Source organism: Phocoena sinus, chromosome 3, assembly GCF_008692025.1.
Source record: "Phocoena sinus isolate mPhoSin1 chromosome 3, mPhoSin1.pri, whole genome shotgun sequence".
Lineage (NCBI taxonomy): Eukaryota > Metazoa > Chordata > Mammalia > Artiodactyla > Phocoenidae > Phocoena > Phocoena sinus.
This window is the reverse complement of record NC_045765.1, coordinates 67,094,936-67,110,284: the sequence shown is the minus strand read 5'-3', so window position 1 is coordinate 67,110,284 and position 15,349 is coordinate 67,094,936. Positions and strand designations below refer to the sequence as shown.

The window sequence follows — 15,349 nt, the reverse complement described above, 5'->3', positions numbered from 1 at the left end:
TTTACCCACCTACCTATTTATATCTCTCTCTTTACTCATAAGTATTTTTACTATAAGCTCATATGAAAGAAGAAATATGAACTTTTCCTCTTTGGTTTCATGACATTAGATCCTTGATAGGGATACTCTTTTTCGTTCAATATGTTGAAGGATAAAATTTCATTCAATAGCATAGAAAAAAATGTGGGTCATTTTACCAATAAAAAATCTTGAGGAATGACATTTTATATCATCAAATCTTTCTGATTCAAGTTGTCATAAGCACTGTAAACAGAAAAAAAATAGCTTTCAAAAATTAGAGTGGCTTTTTTCCTCAGTCTTTTTAGGTTCTCAGGTTTCACAGTAATAAAGATGGAAACTGCATATTCCCTAAAAACCTTCTCCTCTCCAACACAACTCAAGGTTTTAAGGTAAGCTCCCAACTAAAATTTGGTAAAAATAACCAGGAGAGAAATTTCCTTCCATTTTTCTCTTTTGCTTTAATTGAAAAAAAAAGAAGATAAATTATAGAGGAATAGTCCCAAGGGCATATTCATTTCGTCAAGGATCTCTCTTTTCATTGCAGAGATTCACTTCACCTTTAGGCCTTTTGTGAAGAGCACCAGAAATGAAACAGCTTCTTCAAAAATTATCTTGGCATGTAGAGGCTAATGAATTGATTTCTTTAAAGATTCAGATTTTTACATTAAAAAAACTCTAAATAATCTGGTTGAATATTGAAATAGGTTGAAGTGTGTCCCCCAGAAAGATATGTTAAGTCCTAACCCCTAATATCTCAGAACGTGAGGGTATTTGGAAATAGGGTCGTTGCAGATGTAATTAGTTAAGATAAAGTCATGACTGGTGTCCTTATAAGAAGATGGTCTTGGGACTTCCGTGGTGGTGCAGTGGTTAAGAATCCGCCTGCCAATGCAGGGGACACAGGTTCGATCCTTGGTCCAGGAAGATCCCACATGCCACAGGGCAACTAAGCCCGTGCGCCACAACTACTGAGCCTGTGCTCTAGAGCCCGTGAGCCACAACTACTGAGCCCATGGGCCACAACTACTGAAACCTCCATGCCTAGAGCCCGTGCTCCACCACTGCAATGACAAGCCCGCGCATCGCAACAAAGACCCAACGCAGCCAAAAAATAAATTAAAAAAAGATGGTCTTGTGAAAGCAGTGGCAAGTAGTGAGAACACCATGTGACAATGAAGACATTGGAGTTATGTGGCTGCAAGCCAAGGAACACCAAAGATTGGTAGCAAACCACCAGAAGCTAGGGAGAGGCAAGGAGGGATTTCCCTACAGGTTTCAGGGGGAACAGGGCCCTGCCTGACACCTTAATTTCAGACTTCTGACCTCCAGAACCGTGTACGATAAATTTTGGTTGTTCTAAGCCACCTAGTTTGTGGTACGATGCTATGACAGTGCTAGAAAACTAATACATAATTATTTTTATATAATAATAGTACTATTTTACAATGATAGAAAAGAAAGAATAGTGTAAATAAAACCCCTACCTCTATCAATTTCAAAAAACCTTGAGCTCTTTGCCACATCTACTGTGAGAATGAAGACCATCCTAAGCAATTGGACTGTTGATATCCCAGAAAATGTCAACATCACTCTGAAGGGATGCACAGTTACTGTGAAGGGTCCCAGAGGAACCCTGGGGAGGAACTTTAATTACATCAATGTAGACCCAGTCTCCTTGGAAAGAAAAAGAGAGGCTCTGGGTTGATAAATGGTGTCTTAGTCAGTTCAGGCTGCTCTAACAGAATCCCATAAATTGAGTGGCTTATAAACAACAGAAATTTATTTCCCACAGTTCTGGAGGCTGGAAAGTCCAAGATCAAGGTCCTGGCAGATTCAGTTTCTGGTGAGGACCTACTTCTGGTTCATAGATATAAAGTCACTAATTCCCTTCATGAGGACTCCACCTCTCAAAGGCCCCACCTCCAAATACTACCACACTGAGAATTAGGTTTCAACATATGAATTTGAGAGGAACACAAATATTCAGTCTATAGCAGTGTGGAAATAGAAAGGAACTGGCTACATTTCAAACTATCCATAGTTCATATTACAGAACATGATCAAGAGCAAGATACTGGGCTTCCATCACAAGATGAGGTATGTATATTCTCACGTACTCATCAATGTTGTTATTCAGTAAAATGGGTCTCTTACTGAAATAGAATTTGTTGGGTGAAAAATACATTCATAGGATTCGGATGAGGCCAAGGCATTGCTTGTTCAGTATTTCAGGCCCAGAAAGATGAGTTAAATCCTGAAGGAAATGATGACTTCATATCAAATTTAGCTGCTTTGATTCACTCACAACAGTTAAAAGCAAGGATAACAGAAACATTTTGGATGGTACATGTTTCTGAAAAAGGAACAGTTCAGCAGGCTGATAAGATCTAAGAGTTGTCCAGCTATGGAAACCACAGGATGCTGGATGATTCCTAAGACCTATTTGTGAAACTTTAAAGATGCGATAAGAACCCTCTATTGATTTGGGGCTTTTTTTCAGAGAGAGAGAGAGAGAGAGAGAGAGAGAGAGAAGAGAGCGCTCGCTAGGTCACTTGGTAGTATTACGATCTACGATCCACGATCCTTAAAAAAAAAAAATCTAGCGATTTCATGTTATAATGTAGAAGACTATAATTATGACAGAGCTCAAAATTCCCCCAAGGGCATGATGGGAAACAGGTGGTGTCCTGCACAACTGCTGTTTCCTTATGCTGGACCCAGCTCCTTAAACCCAGAGGTTCTCAAACTCTTGTGTGAGAACCCTCTTAGTGATCTCTGCATTTCCTCCCTCCCTTCCCTTTCCTCCTACTTCCTCTTGCTCCATTAAAAAACAAAAAACAAAACCCAAAAAACTCTATAAAACTACCAAACTAGATTTATGAAAACACTGTTAACCTTTAGATGTGACACCAGTGATAGAATTGATTTATTTTTAATGTGATATTTCTGTTATTTTTTTGGCAAACCATAAAATAACCCAAACACGCAAGAATTCAGTTTGCTGGCCACTTGGAAGACATTCCCAACTTCCAGCCATCCCTGGGGGGCATCTTGAGAATTGCTGTGATAATTACCTGGTGCAGTGGTTTTAAACTCTGGTTGCACATGAAAATCGCCTGGGAAGCTTTAAAAGCCTTCTCACTCCAGATCAATTAAGTGAGACACTCTAGGAATGGGGCCTAGGCATAAGAATTTGTAAAAGACCCTCAGGTAATTCTAACATGCAGCCAGGGTTGAGTAAAAGTGGTTTAATGTCATGTTTCTTTACTGTTGGAGTCGGAACTCTGATAAAGTGAGGCAGAGGTGAGCACCCATTTCTGCCACTTACTGCCCTCTGCGTTTTATCTGGTTGGAGTTATATAAAGCCTAAGTGGAACTAAGATTAAGCCTGGTAATTGTCATGGCAATGCCCTAGATTTTCCTATCAAATCCAATCTTATTTTGGATGGGGGACACAGAAGTGACTCTAGTGAAGTTAAAATATTTCTGTCCCTATTTAGAATATTCAGCATTAAATTCAAGAGTTTTCCCATACCATTTCAAACACTAAAACTTTTAAAAACAGTTTGATTCTCACCTGAATCAAAAAATTTTATCATTAATTGTAGTGTGCTTGCTCACAGTGATCAAGCAATCAGCATCATATATAGCCTTTAATGCCTCCTGTCTGCTGATTGTGAGTTCTGCATATTGATCACAAATTTACCAATTTCTCTGCTTATTCTTCCTCACTCCCTTCTTTGATTGAATATAAAATAAGCAGGATTTGAAAATCATAGAGCTGGGAGGGACATGTGGAAACCATTTTATCTAGTCTTCTGACTTTACAATTGGATGCCTAATCCACTAAGAGAGTCAGGCTACTGATTTCGGACGCAGGCAGCAGAAAGCGGCAGCTTGCAGCAAGCAGTAGTAGGAAGCAAGATCTTAGTTCCAGGAATGGGAGTCCTAAACACTGGACCACAGGGGCCAGCAGCTAAGGGCTGGGTCCCTAGTTCTTACCTTCCTTGTCAAGAAACATTTCAGGCAAGGAGGCAGAAGGTAAAGAGAAAAGTAAAAAGTTTATTGGAAAAACAAAGTACACGCGGAAAGACGCACCGGCGGACGGAGAGAGAGCTGCGCCTTTGGGAAGTTTAAGTCCTTTATAAGGGGGTCAGTCTCCTGGGTCTTTTTCTTCTTTTTGGCCGATCATATTGTTTTGACCCTATGGCTAATTTGCTTCTGGACCCTCCCCTGGGTGCGTACGCACCCCTAAGTTAAGATGGATCCCACCGCAAAGGCCTCTGGGAGGAGATAGCAGGACTCACTATGGTCTGGCATCTCCTGCCATTTTGACCCTGTGAAGGCTTTTGCGCATGCGTAGTGTCTCCCTTGCCCCAAGGATGGGAAGTGTGTGACCTCTTGATCCTTTAATAGGGTTTAGTCCCACCGTGTCCCTGCCATAAAATGCCCAATGTCCGGTTATTTACCCTATTCCTGCTGCTGATTTTTATATCGAGGTGCAGATCTTGAAATATAGACAGGAGTCCGGTCATAAATATGTAGTCCTGGAGTCCATTTGTCTCTTGCTTCAGGAAATGTAAACAGGGGCTGGTAATGAATGTCCGGCCTGGAGCTCATCTTCTTCTCTCCCAGGAGGTGTGAACAGGAGGCCAGTTGTAAATGTCTAGCCTGGAGCTCATCTATCTCTTGCCTCATCACCAAGGTCTTTTGTTAAATAATGAATGCTGTAGCCTGGAGGATGGCCACATCCTTCTAACTGGCTCCCTCATTCCTGCGCCCCGCCCCCTCGCCCCCCCCCCCCCCCCGCCGCCTTTTCTCCACACTGCAGTCAGAGTGATCATTCTAAATACAAATCCAATCAAGTCACTCCGTTCTTGCTTAACATTCTTCAATGACTGCATTTGCCTCAGGTGCAAATTCAACTCCTTAGCCTCACTTAAATCATCTGTAAACTGATCTGACCCTGTTTCCCTCTGCAGAGTCATCTCCTAGAGCTCACTCTAAATTGCAGTCAGACCAGGGTTCTCAGTGATCTAAATGCGCTTCTCCAAATGTGCCCTATATGCCACCACACATTTGCACATGCTGTTCTTTCCCTCCACGATGCTCTCTCTCCCTCTAGGTAAGGAGACCCTTTCTCTATTCTCCCAAGTGTATGGTTCATATCAGGTTGTAGCAAGCAGGGGAGACATCAGAAATTGCAGCACAAGGTGTAGAAAATGCGAGAGGACTTACTGAGATGAGGGTAGAAGTTTAGATGGACAGTATTTACATCTGAAATAAAAGACCTTATTAACTGTTTTTGTATAAAGAGCTTCAAAGTTACATGTAAGACTAAGGTCAAATGGGTTGAGAATGGAACTCTCTGGGGTGGCAGCGGTAGTGATGATATTTCAGTGGCCATAATGGGAGAGAGAATGCTTTCTTTTATCTATCTATCTATCTATCTATCTATCTATCTATCTATCATCTATCTCTCTATTGTCTATCAATCTCTCTCTAATCTATCCATCTCTAGCTTTAGTTGGAGCTCAGGTGCAAAGGTTTAAATTAACCACACTTCTTAGTTTATGCCATATCATTACCATTGGTCCACACAAAGCTGCTGTTTAATGTAGTTTGGTTTTTTGTTTTAACTTTTTAAAACTTTTATGCAGATTCCTTACTCCTATTTCCCTCTTCCCACATAGGAAACTATTCTGATGTCTTTAATGTGGATCCTTTTATTTGTATGCATTCACTGGGGTCCATATATTTAAAATTCACTTTTAGTGGTACTATGTTCTATAGCTCATTCTATATCTTTTTTCACTGTTTTAATATTATACATGTTGCCATATGTTTTCAAGTCTGTGGCATTCTAACTGCTACAGTCACCATATTTGAACCTATTTGTCTCCCTTCCCTCATTCCAGGTAATGAGCACCCAGATAGCCTCCAACAAACAGTATTGAAATGTATATTCTCTGTAAGTCCCCTTACGGATGTGTGTGAGACTGTCTTTGTGGTAGGTACTCAGGAACAGGTTCTAGAAATGTGCACACATTAGCTGACAAATGGCACTTGAGCTTTGCCAGGTTGTGCCGTGGAGTGTGCACCCATCCACATACTCACCAGTAGGGCGTGATATCCTTCCCTCCCCAACACTTGATGTTACCCATCTCTCCAGCATCTGCCCACATTACTGGAACAAGGTGATGCCTCATTTTGTTTTTTGTCTTTTAAATGAACTTTATTTTTTAGAGCAGTTTTAAGTTCACAGCAAAGTTGAATGGAAAATAGGGTGTATACTTGCCCCCACCCAGCTTCCTCCACTATCAACATCCTGCAAGAGAGTGGTGCATAAGTTTTTTTGCTTTTAATTAATTAATTTATTTGTTTTTGGCTGCGTTGGGTCTTTGTTGCTGTGTGCGGGCTTTCTCTAGTTGCGGTGAGCGGGGGCTACTTTTCGTTGTGATGCGCAGGCTTCTCATTCTCATTTTTCTCGTGTTGCAGAGCACGGGCTCTAGGCGTGCAGGCTTCAGTAGCTGTGGCACTCAGGCTCAGTAGTTGTGGCTCGTGGGCTCTAGAGCGCTGGCTCAGTAGTTGTGGCGCACGGGCTGAGTTGCTCTGCGGCATGTGGGATCTTCCCGGACCAGGGCTCGAACCCGTGTCCCCTGCACTGGCAGGCAGATTCTTAACCACTGCGCCACCAGGGAAGCCCCCTGCATATGTTTTAATTGGTGAGCCTACATTGACATATAATCGCCCCAAGTTCAAAGTTTACACTAGGAATTCGCTCTTGGTGTTGCACAATCTATAGATTTTGACAAAAGTATAAGGACATGTGTCCACCTTTATAGTATCATACAGAATAGGCTCACTGCCCTAAAAATCCTCTGTGCTCCCCTGATTCATCCCTCTCTCCTTCCTAACCTCTGGTAATCACTGATGTTCCCTGTCTCTGTAGTTTTGCCTTCTCCAGAATGTTACATAGTTGGAATCACATAGGATATAGCCTTTTCTGATTGGCTTCTTTAACTTAGTAATATCATTTAAGATTTCTCCATATCATTCCATAACTTAATTACTTCTTTTTAGTGCTGAGTAATATTTCATTGTCTGGATGTACCACATTTTACTTATCCATTAACCTACTGAAGGATGTCTTAATTACCTCCAAGTTATGACAATTGTGTCTAATTGTTTTGTGAATCCCTTAACTGCTTATTGTGGATATAAATAATTTTACTACTTGTGTCTTTTAACCTTCCTACTCGTTTTGTATGTGGTTGATTTACTACCTTCACTGTATACTTGCCTTTACCAATGAGCTTTTTCCTTTTGTAATTTTCATGTTTTTAGTTGTGGCCTTTTCTTTTTTACTTAGAGAAATCCCTTTAACATTTCTCGTAGAGCTGGTTTGGTGGTGCTGAACTCTTTCAGGTTGGTTTTTTTTTTTTTCTTTTTTTGCGGTACGCGGGCCTCTGACAGTTGTGGCCTCTCCCGTTGTGGAGCACAGGCTCTGGACGCGCAGGCTCAGCGGCCATGGCTCACGGGCCCAGCCACTCCGTGGCATGTGGGATCTTCCCAGACCAGGGCACGAACCCACGTCCCTGCATCGGCAGGCGGACTCTCAACCACTGCGCCACCAGGGAAGCGCTTTCAGCTTTTACTTGATGGCAATTATGAATAAAGTTACTACAAATATCTGTGTGCAGGTTTTTGTGTAAATTTCCAACTCATTTGTGTAAATAATAATAAGTGCCATTGTTGGATTGTAGGTAAGAGTATGTTTAGTTTTGTAAGAAACCACAATACTGTCTTCCAAAATAGTTGTAGCATTCTGCATTCCCACCAGCAATGAGTTCCTTCTGCTTCACATCCTCAGCAGCATTTGGTATTGTCAGTGTTCTGGATTTCTACCATCCTAATAGGTGTGTAGTGTCTTAATTTGGATTTCCCTAATGACATATGATGTTGGGCATCTTTTTATATGCTTATTTGCCATCTGTGTATCTTCTCTCGTGAGGTGTCTCTTTAGGTCATTTATCCAATTTTTAATCGGGTTTTTACTTTTTTTATTGTTGAGTTTTAGGAGTTTTATGTGTATTTTGGATAACAGTCCTTTATTAGATGTATCTTTTGCACATAAATACATTCTCTCAGTCTGTGGCTTGTCTTCTCATCCTCTTGACTTCTGCAAAGCAGAAGTTTTTAATTTTAATGAAATCCAGCTTATCAATTATTTCTTTCATGGATCATGCCTTTGGTGTTATATGTAAAAAGTCATCGTGAAACCCAAGGACATTTAGATTTTCTTCTATGTTATGTTCTAAGAGTTTTATGGTTTTGCATTTTATATATTGGTCTATGAACCATTTTGAGTTAATTTTTGTAAAGGGTGTAAGTTCTGTGTCTAGGTTCATTTATTTGTATATAGATATCTAGTTGTTCTAACAGTATTTGTTGAATATTATACAATAATTGTATAATGTGATAAATATTGCTACGTCTGAAATCATATTATGATATACAAATGTGTCAAAGCAATACACTGTATACCTTACTAATGTTACATGTCAAATTTATTCAATTAAAAAAAAACTACCTTTTCTTCTTTGTCAAAGATCAGTTGACCACATTTATGTACATCTATTTCTGGAGTCTATTTTGTTTCATTGATCTATATGTCTGTTCCTTTGCCAGTACTGCACTGTCTTGATTATTGTAGATTTATAGTAAATTTTGATGTTAGGTGGTATTCTGACTTGGTTCTTGTTCAATATAGTGTTGGCTATTCTGGATCTTTTATCTCTTCATTTAAATGTTGGATTAGTTTGTCAGCATCCACAAAATAACTTCCTGGGATTTTTATTGAAATTTCATTGAATTGATGGATTAAGTTGTGAAGAATTGACATCGGTTTGGTTTAATTTGCATTTCTCTGATACCAATTAGTTAGGCTACCTCTTTATATACTCCTTAGCATTTTGGTTTCCTTTCCTGTAAATTACTTGGTCATATCTTTTGTCTATATATATAAAGTTTTTGAAGTTCCTATCTTTTTCTAGTTGCTTTGCAAGATTTCTGTGTATGCTCTGGATATTGGTCCCTGGTTAGTTTTATACTTTGTAAATATCTTCTCCCGATCTTCTGTCCATTAACTCTATCATTTTGTTCATTGACTAGAGATTCTTAATTTTGCTTTAATCAAATTCATAAATTTTTGTCATTATGGTTTGTGTCTTTGGGATTTTGTTTAATAAGTCTTTTTCCACTGCTAGGTTATGAAGATATTCTCCTGTATTTCCTCCTGTTAATTTCATAGTTTTGTCTTTCACCTTTGGTTCTTTAATGTACTTGTGATCACTTTTGGTCCAAGAATTACTTTATTTTTCTACATGTAGTGAATCAATTTTCCAAATTTTGACTCTAAATAATTAATTATTTCCCAGTTAATTTGTGGTGCTACCTGAATTGGAAATCACGTCAAACTCTGGATCTTACTCTGAATAGTACTGGGTCTGATTCTGAGCATTCTGTCTTGTTGCTTTGGCCTATTTGTTATTTCAGTGCAAACCACACTTTTCTTTTTTAATAATGGCTTCATTGTACAGCTGATAGCCTGGTATGGCAGATTTCTGTCAAGTCTTCTTTTTCATTGTTTAGCTGTCTGTGGATGTTTGTTCATCTCTACGATTTATCTTTAACATCTTTATTGGAGTATAATTGCTTTACAATGGTGTGTTAGTTTCTGCTGTATACAAAGTGAATCAGCTATACATACACATGTATCCCCATATCTCCACCCTCTTGCGTCTCCCTCCCACCCTCCCAATCCTACCCCTCTAGGTGGACACAAAGCACGGAGCTGATCTCCCTGTGCTATGCGGCTGCTTCCCACTAGCTATCTATTTTACATTTGGTAGTGTATACATGTCCATGCCACTCTCTCACTTCACCCCAGCTTACCTTTCCCCCTCCCCATGTCCTCAAGTCCATTCTCTACATCTGTGTCTTTATTCCTGTCCTGTCCCTAGGTTCATCATAACCATATTTTTTATAGATTTCATATATACATGTTAGCATATGGTATTAGTTTTTCTGTTTCTGACTTACTTCAATCTGTATGACAGACTCTAGGTCCATCCACCTCACTACAAATAACTCAGTTTCATTCCTTTTATGGCTGAGTAATATTCCATTGTATATATGTGCCTTATCTTCTTTATCCATTCATCTGTTGATGGACATGTTTCCATGTCCTGGCTATTGTAAATAGTGCTGCAGTGAACATTGTGGTGCATTGCTCTTTTTGAATTATGGTTTTCTCAGGGTATATGCCCAGTAGTGGGATTGCTGGGTCATATGGTAGTTCTATTTTTAGTTTTTTAAGGAACTCCATACTGTTCTGCATAGTGGCTGTATCAATTTATATTCCCACCAACAATGCAAGAGGCTTCCCTTTTCTCCACACCCTCCCAGCATTTATTGTTTGTAGATTTGTTTGATGATGGACATTCTGACGGGTGTGAGGTGATACCTCATTGTGGTTTTGATTTACATTTCTCTAATGATTAATGATGTTGAGCATCTTTTCATGTGTTTGTTGGTGATCTGTATGTCTTCTTTGGAGAAATGTCTATTTAGGTCTTCACCCATTTTTTGATTGGGTTGTTTGTTTTTTTATTATTGAGCTGCATGAGCTGCTTGTATATTTTGAGATTAATCCTTAGTCAGTTTCTTCGTTTGCAAATATTTTCTCCCATTCTGGGGGTTGTCTTTTCATCTTTTTTATGGTTTCCTTTGTACACAAAACTTTTAAGTTTCATTAGGTCCCATTTGTTTATTTTTGTTTTTATTTCCGTTTCCCTAGGAGGTGAGTCAAAAAGGATCTTGCTGTGATTTATGTCATAGAGTGTTCTGCCTATGTTTTCCTCTAAGAGTTTTATAGTGTCTGGCCTTACATTTAGGTCTTTAATCCATTTTGAGTTTATTTTTGTATATGGTGTTAAGAAGTGTTCTAATTTCATTCTTTAAGATGTAGCTGTCCAGTTTTCCCAGCAACATTTATTGAAGAGGCTCTCTTTTCTCCATTGTATATTCTTGCCTCCTTTATCAAAGATAAGGTGACCATATGTGCATGGGCTTATCTCTGGGCTTTCCAACCTGTTCCACTGATCTATATTTCTCTTTCTGTGCCAGTACCATACTATCTTGATTACTGTAGCTTTGTAGTATAGTCTGAAGTCCAGAAGCCTGATTCCTTCAGCTCTGTTTTTCTTTCTCAAGATTGCTTTGGCTGTTTGGGGTCTTTTGTGTTTCCATACAAATTGTAAAATTCTTTGTTCTAGTTCTGTGAAAAATGCCATTGGTAGTTTGATAGGGATTGCATTGAATCTGTAAATTGCTTTGGGTAGTATAGTCATTTTCTCGATGTTGATTCTTCCAATCCAAGAACATGGTATATCTCTCCATCTGTTTATATCATCTTTAATTTCTTTCATCAGTGTCTTATAATTTTCTGCATACAGGTCTTTTGTCTCCTTACGTAGGTTTATTCCTAGGTATTTTTTTCTTTTTGTTGCATTGGTAAACGGGAGTGTTTCCTTAATTTCTCTTTCAGATATTTGGTTGTTAGTGTATAGGAATGCAAGAGATTCCTGTACATTAATTTTGTATCCTGCAACTTTACCAAATTCATCGATTAGCTCTATAGTCTTCTGGTAGCATCTTTAGGATTCTCTATGTATAGTATCATGTCATCTGCAAACAGTGACAGCTTTACTTCTTCTTTTCGAATCTGTATTCCTTTTATTTCTTTTTCTTCTCTGATTGCTGTGGCTAGGACTTCCAAAACTATGTTGAATAATAGTGGCGAGAGTGGACATCCTTGTCTTCTTCCTGATCTTAGAGGAAATGCTTTCAGTTTTTCACCACTGAGAATGATGTTTGCTGTGGGTTTGTCATATATGGCCTTTATTATGTTGAGGAAGTTTCCCTCTATGTCTACTTTCTGTAGAGTTTTTATCATAAATGCATGTTGAATTTTGTCAAAAGCTTTTTCTACATGTATTGAGTTGATCATATGGTTTTTATCCTTCAGTTTGTTAATATGGTGTATCACATTGATTGATTTACATATATTGAAGAATCCTTGCATTCCTGGGATAAACCCCACTTCATCATGGTGTGTAATCCCTTTAATGTGCTGTTGGATTCTGTTTGCTAGTATTTTGTTGAGGAGTTTTGCATCTATGTTTATCAGTGATATTGGCCTATAGTTTTCTTTTTTTGGGACATCTTTGTCTGGTTTTGGTATCAGGGTGATGGTGGCCTCGTAAAATGGCTTTGGGAGTGTTCCTCCCTCTGCTATATTTTGGAAGTGTTTGAGAAGGATAGGTGTTAGCTCTTCTCTAAATGTTTGATAGAATTCACCTGTGAAGCCACCTGGTCCTGGTGTGTGTTTGTTGGAAAATTTTAAATCACAGTCTCAATTTCAGTGCTTGTGATTGGTCTGTTCATATTTTCTATTTCTTCGGGTTCAGTCTTGGAAGGTTGTACTTTTCTAAGAATTTGTCCATTTCTTCCAGGTTGTCCATTTATTGGCATATAGTTGCTTGTAGTAATCTCTCATGATCCTTTGTATTTCTGCAGTGTCAGTTGTTAGTTCTCCTTTTTCATTTCTAATTCTGTTGATTTGAGTCTTCTCCCTTTTTTCCTTGATGAGTCTGGCTAATGGTTTATCAACTTTGTTTATGTTCTCAAAGAACCAGCTTTTAGCTTAGTTTTATTGATCTCTGCTATTGTTTCCTTTATTTCTTTTTCATTTATTTCAGTTCTGGTATTATGATTTCTTTCCTTCTGCCAACTTTGGGGTTTTTTTGTTCTTCTTTCTCTAATTGGCTTAGGTGTAAGTTTAGGTTGTTATTTGAGATTTTTCTTGTTTCTTGAGGTAGGACTCTATTGCTATAAACTTCCCTCTTAGAACTGCTTTTGCTGCATCCCATAGGTTTTGGGTCATTTTGTTTTCATTGTCATTTGTTTCTAAGTATTTTTTGATTTCCTCTTTGATTTCTTCAGTGATCTCTTGGTTATTTCATAGCATGTTGTTTAGCCTCCATGTGTTTGTATTTTTTACAGTTTTTCCCCTGTAATTGATATCTAGTCTCATAGTGTTGTGGACAGAAAAGATACTTGATACAATTTCAAATTTCTTAAATTTACCAAGGCTTGATTTGTGACCCAAGGTATGATCTATCCTGGAGAATGTTCCATGAGCACTTGAGAAGAAAGTGTATTCTGTTGTTTTTGGATGGCATGCCCTATAAATATCAGTTTAATCATGTTTAATGTGTCACTTAAAGCTTGTGTTTCCTTATTTATTTTCATTTTGGATGATCTTTCCATTGGTGAAAGTGGGGTGTTAAAGTCCCCTACTATTTTTGTGTTACTGTCGATTTCCCCTTTTATGGCTGTTAGCATTTGCCTGTGTATTGAGGTGCTCATATGTTGGGTGCATAAATATTTACAATTGTTATATCTTCTTCTTGGATTGATCCCTTGATCATTATGTAGTGTCCTTCTTTGTCTCTTGTAATAGTCTTTATTTTAAAGTCTATTTTGTCTGATATGAGAATTGCTACTCCGGCTTTCTTTTGGTTTCCATTTGCATGGAATATCTTTTTCCATCCCCTCACTTTGGTCTGTATGTGTCCATAGGTCTGAAGTGGGTGTCTTGTAGACAGCATATATACATGTCTTGTTTTTGTATCCGTTCAGCCAGTCTGTGTCTTTTGGTTGGAGCAGTGAATACATTTACATTTAAGGTAGTTATTGATATGTATGTTCCTATAACCATTTTCTTAATTGTTTTGGGTTTGTTATTGTAGGTGTTTTCCTTCTCTTGTGTTTCCTGCCTAGAGAGTTCCTTTAGCATTTGTTGTAAAGCTGGTTTTGTAGTGCTGAATTCTCTTAGCTTTTGCTTGTCTGTAAAGGTTTTAATTTCTCTGTCGAATCTGAATGAGATCCTTGCTGGTTAGAGTAATCTTTGTTGTAGGTTTTTCCCTTTCGTCACTTTAAATATGTCCTGCCACTCCCTTCTGGCTAGCAGAGCTTCTGCTGAAAGATCAGCTGTTAACCTTATGGGAATTCCCTTGTATGTTATTTGTTGTTTTTCCCTTCCTGCTTTTACTAATTTTTCTTTGTATTTAATTTTTGATAGTTTGATTAATATGTGTCTTGGCATGTTTCTCCTTGGATTTATCCTGTATGAGACTCTGCACTTTTTGGACTTGATTGACTATTTCCTTTCCCATTTTAGGGCAGTTTTCAACTCTAATCTCTTCAAATATTTTCTCAGTCCCTTTCTTTTTCTGGGACCCTTATAATTCAAATGTTGGTGCATTTAATGTTGTCCCCGATGTCTCTGAGACTGTCCTCAATTCTTTTCATTCTTTTTTCTGCTCTGTGGCAGTTATTTCCACTATTTTATCTTCCAGGTCCCTTATCCATTCTTCTGCCCCAGTTATTCTGCTATTGATTCCTTCTAGAGAATTTTTAATTTCATTTATTGTGTTGTTCATCATTGTTTGCTTGCTCTGTAGTTCTTATAGGTCCTTGTTAAACGTTTCTTGTATTCCCTCCATTCTATTTCTAAGTGTTTGGGTCATCTTTACTATCATTGCTCTGAATTCTTTTTCAGGTACACTGCCTATGTCCTCTTCATTTGTTTGGTCTGGTGGGTTTTTACCTTGCTCCTTCATCTATTGCATATTTCTCTGTCTTCTCATTCTGATTAACTTAATGAGGTTTCCTTTTCACAGGCTGCATGTTTGTAGTTCCTGTTGTTTTTGGTGTCTGCCCCCAGTGGGTGAGGTTTTGTAGGCTTTCTTGTGGATGGGACTGGTGCCTGTGTTCTGGTGGGTGGGGCTGGATTTTGTCCTTCTGGTGGGCAGGGCCCGTCTGGTGGTGTTTTGGGTTGTCTTTGAACTTAGTATGACTTTAGGCAGCCTCTCTGCTAGTGGGTGGGGTGTGTTCCTGTCTTGCTAGTTGTTTGGCGTGGTCTTCCAGCACTGGAGCTTGCTGGCTGTTGGGTGGAGCTGGGTCTTAGTGTTGAAACGGAGATCTCAAGAGCTTTCGCTGATTGATATTACATGGGGCCAGAGGTCTGTTGTGGTCCAATGTCCTGGACTTGGCTCTCCCATCTTGGAGGCTCAGGCCTGACACCTGGCCGGAGCATTAGGACCCTGCCAGCCACAGGGCTCAGAAGAAAAAAAGGATAAAAAAACCCCAACAAACTGATAGAACCCCAAACCAAATAGTAAAAGCAAAACTAAACAGA

The 15,349-nt window shown here is 38.9% G+C and overlaps 1 protein-coding gene and 1 pseudogene across 3 annotated transcripts in view; both read left to right on the top strand.

Moving 5' to 3' along the window:
- MEGF10 (multiple EGF like domains 10) overlaps nucleotides 1–15,349 on the top strand; it is a 393,852-nt gene that overhangs the window by 97,267 nt on the left and 281,236 nt on the right. The window lies entirely within an intron of this gene.
- Nucleotides 1,556–2,412, top strand: LOC116751042 (annotated as a pseudogene).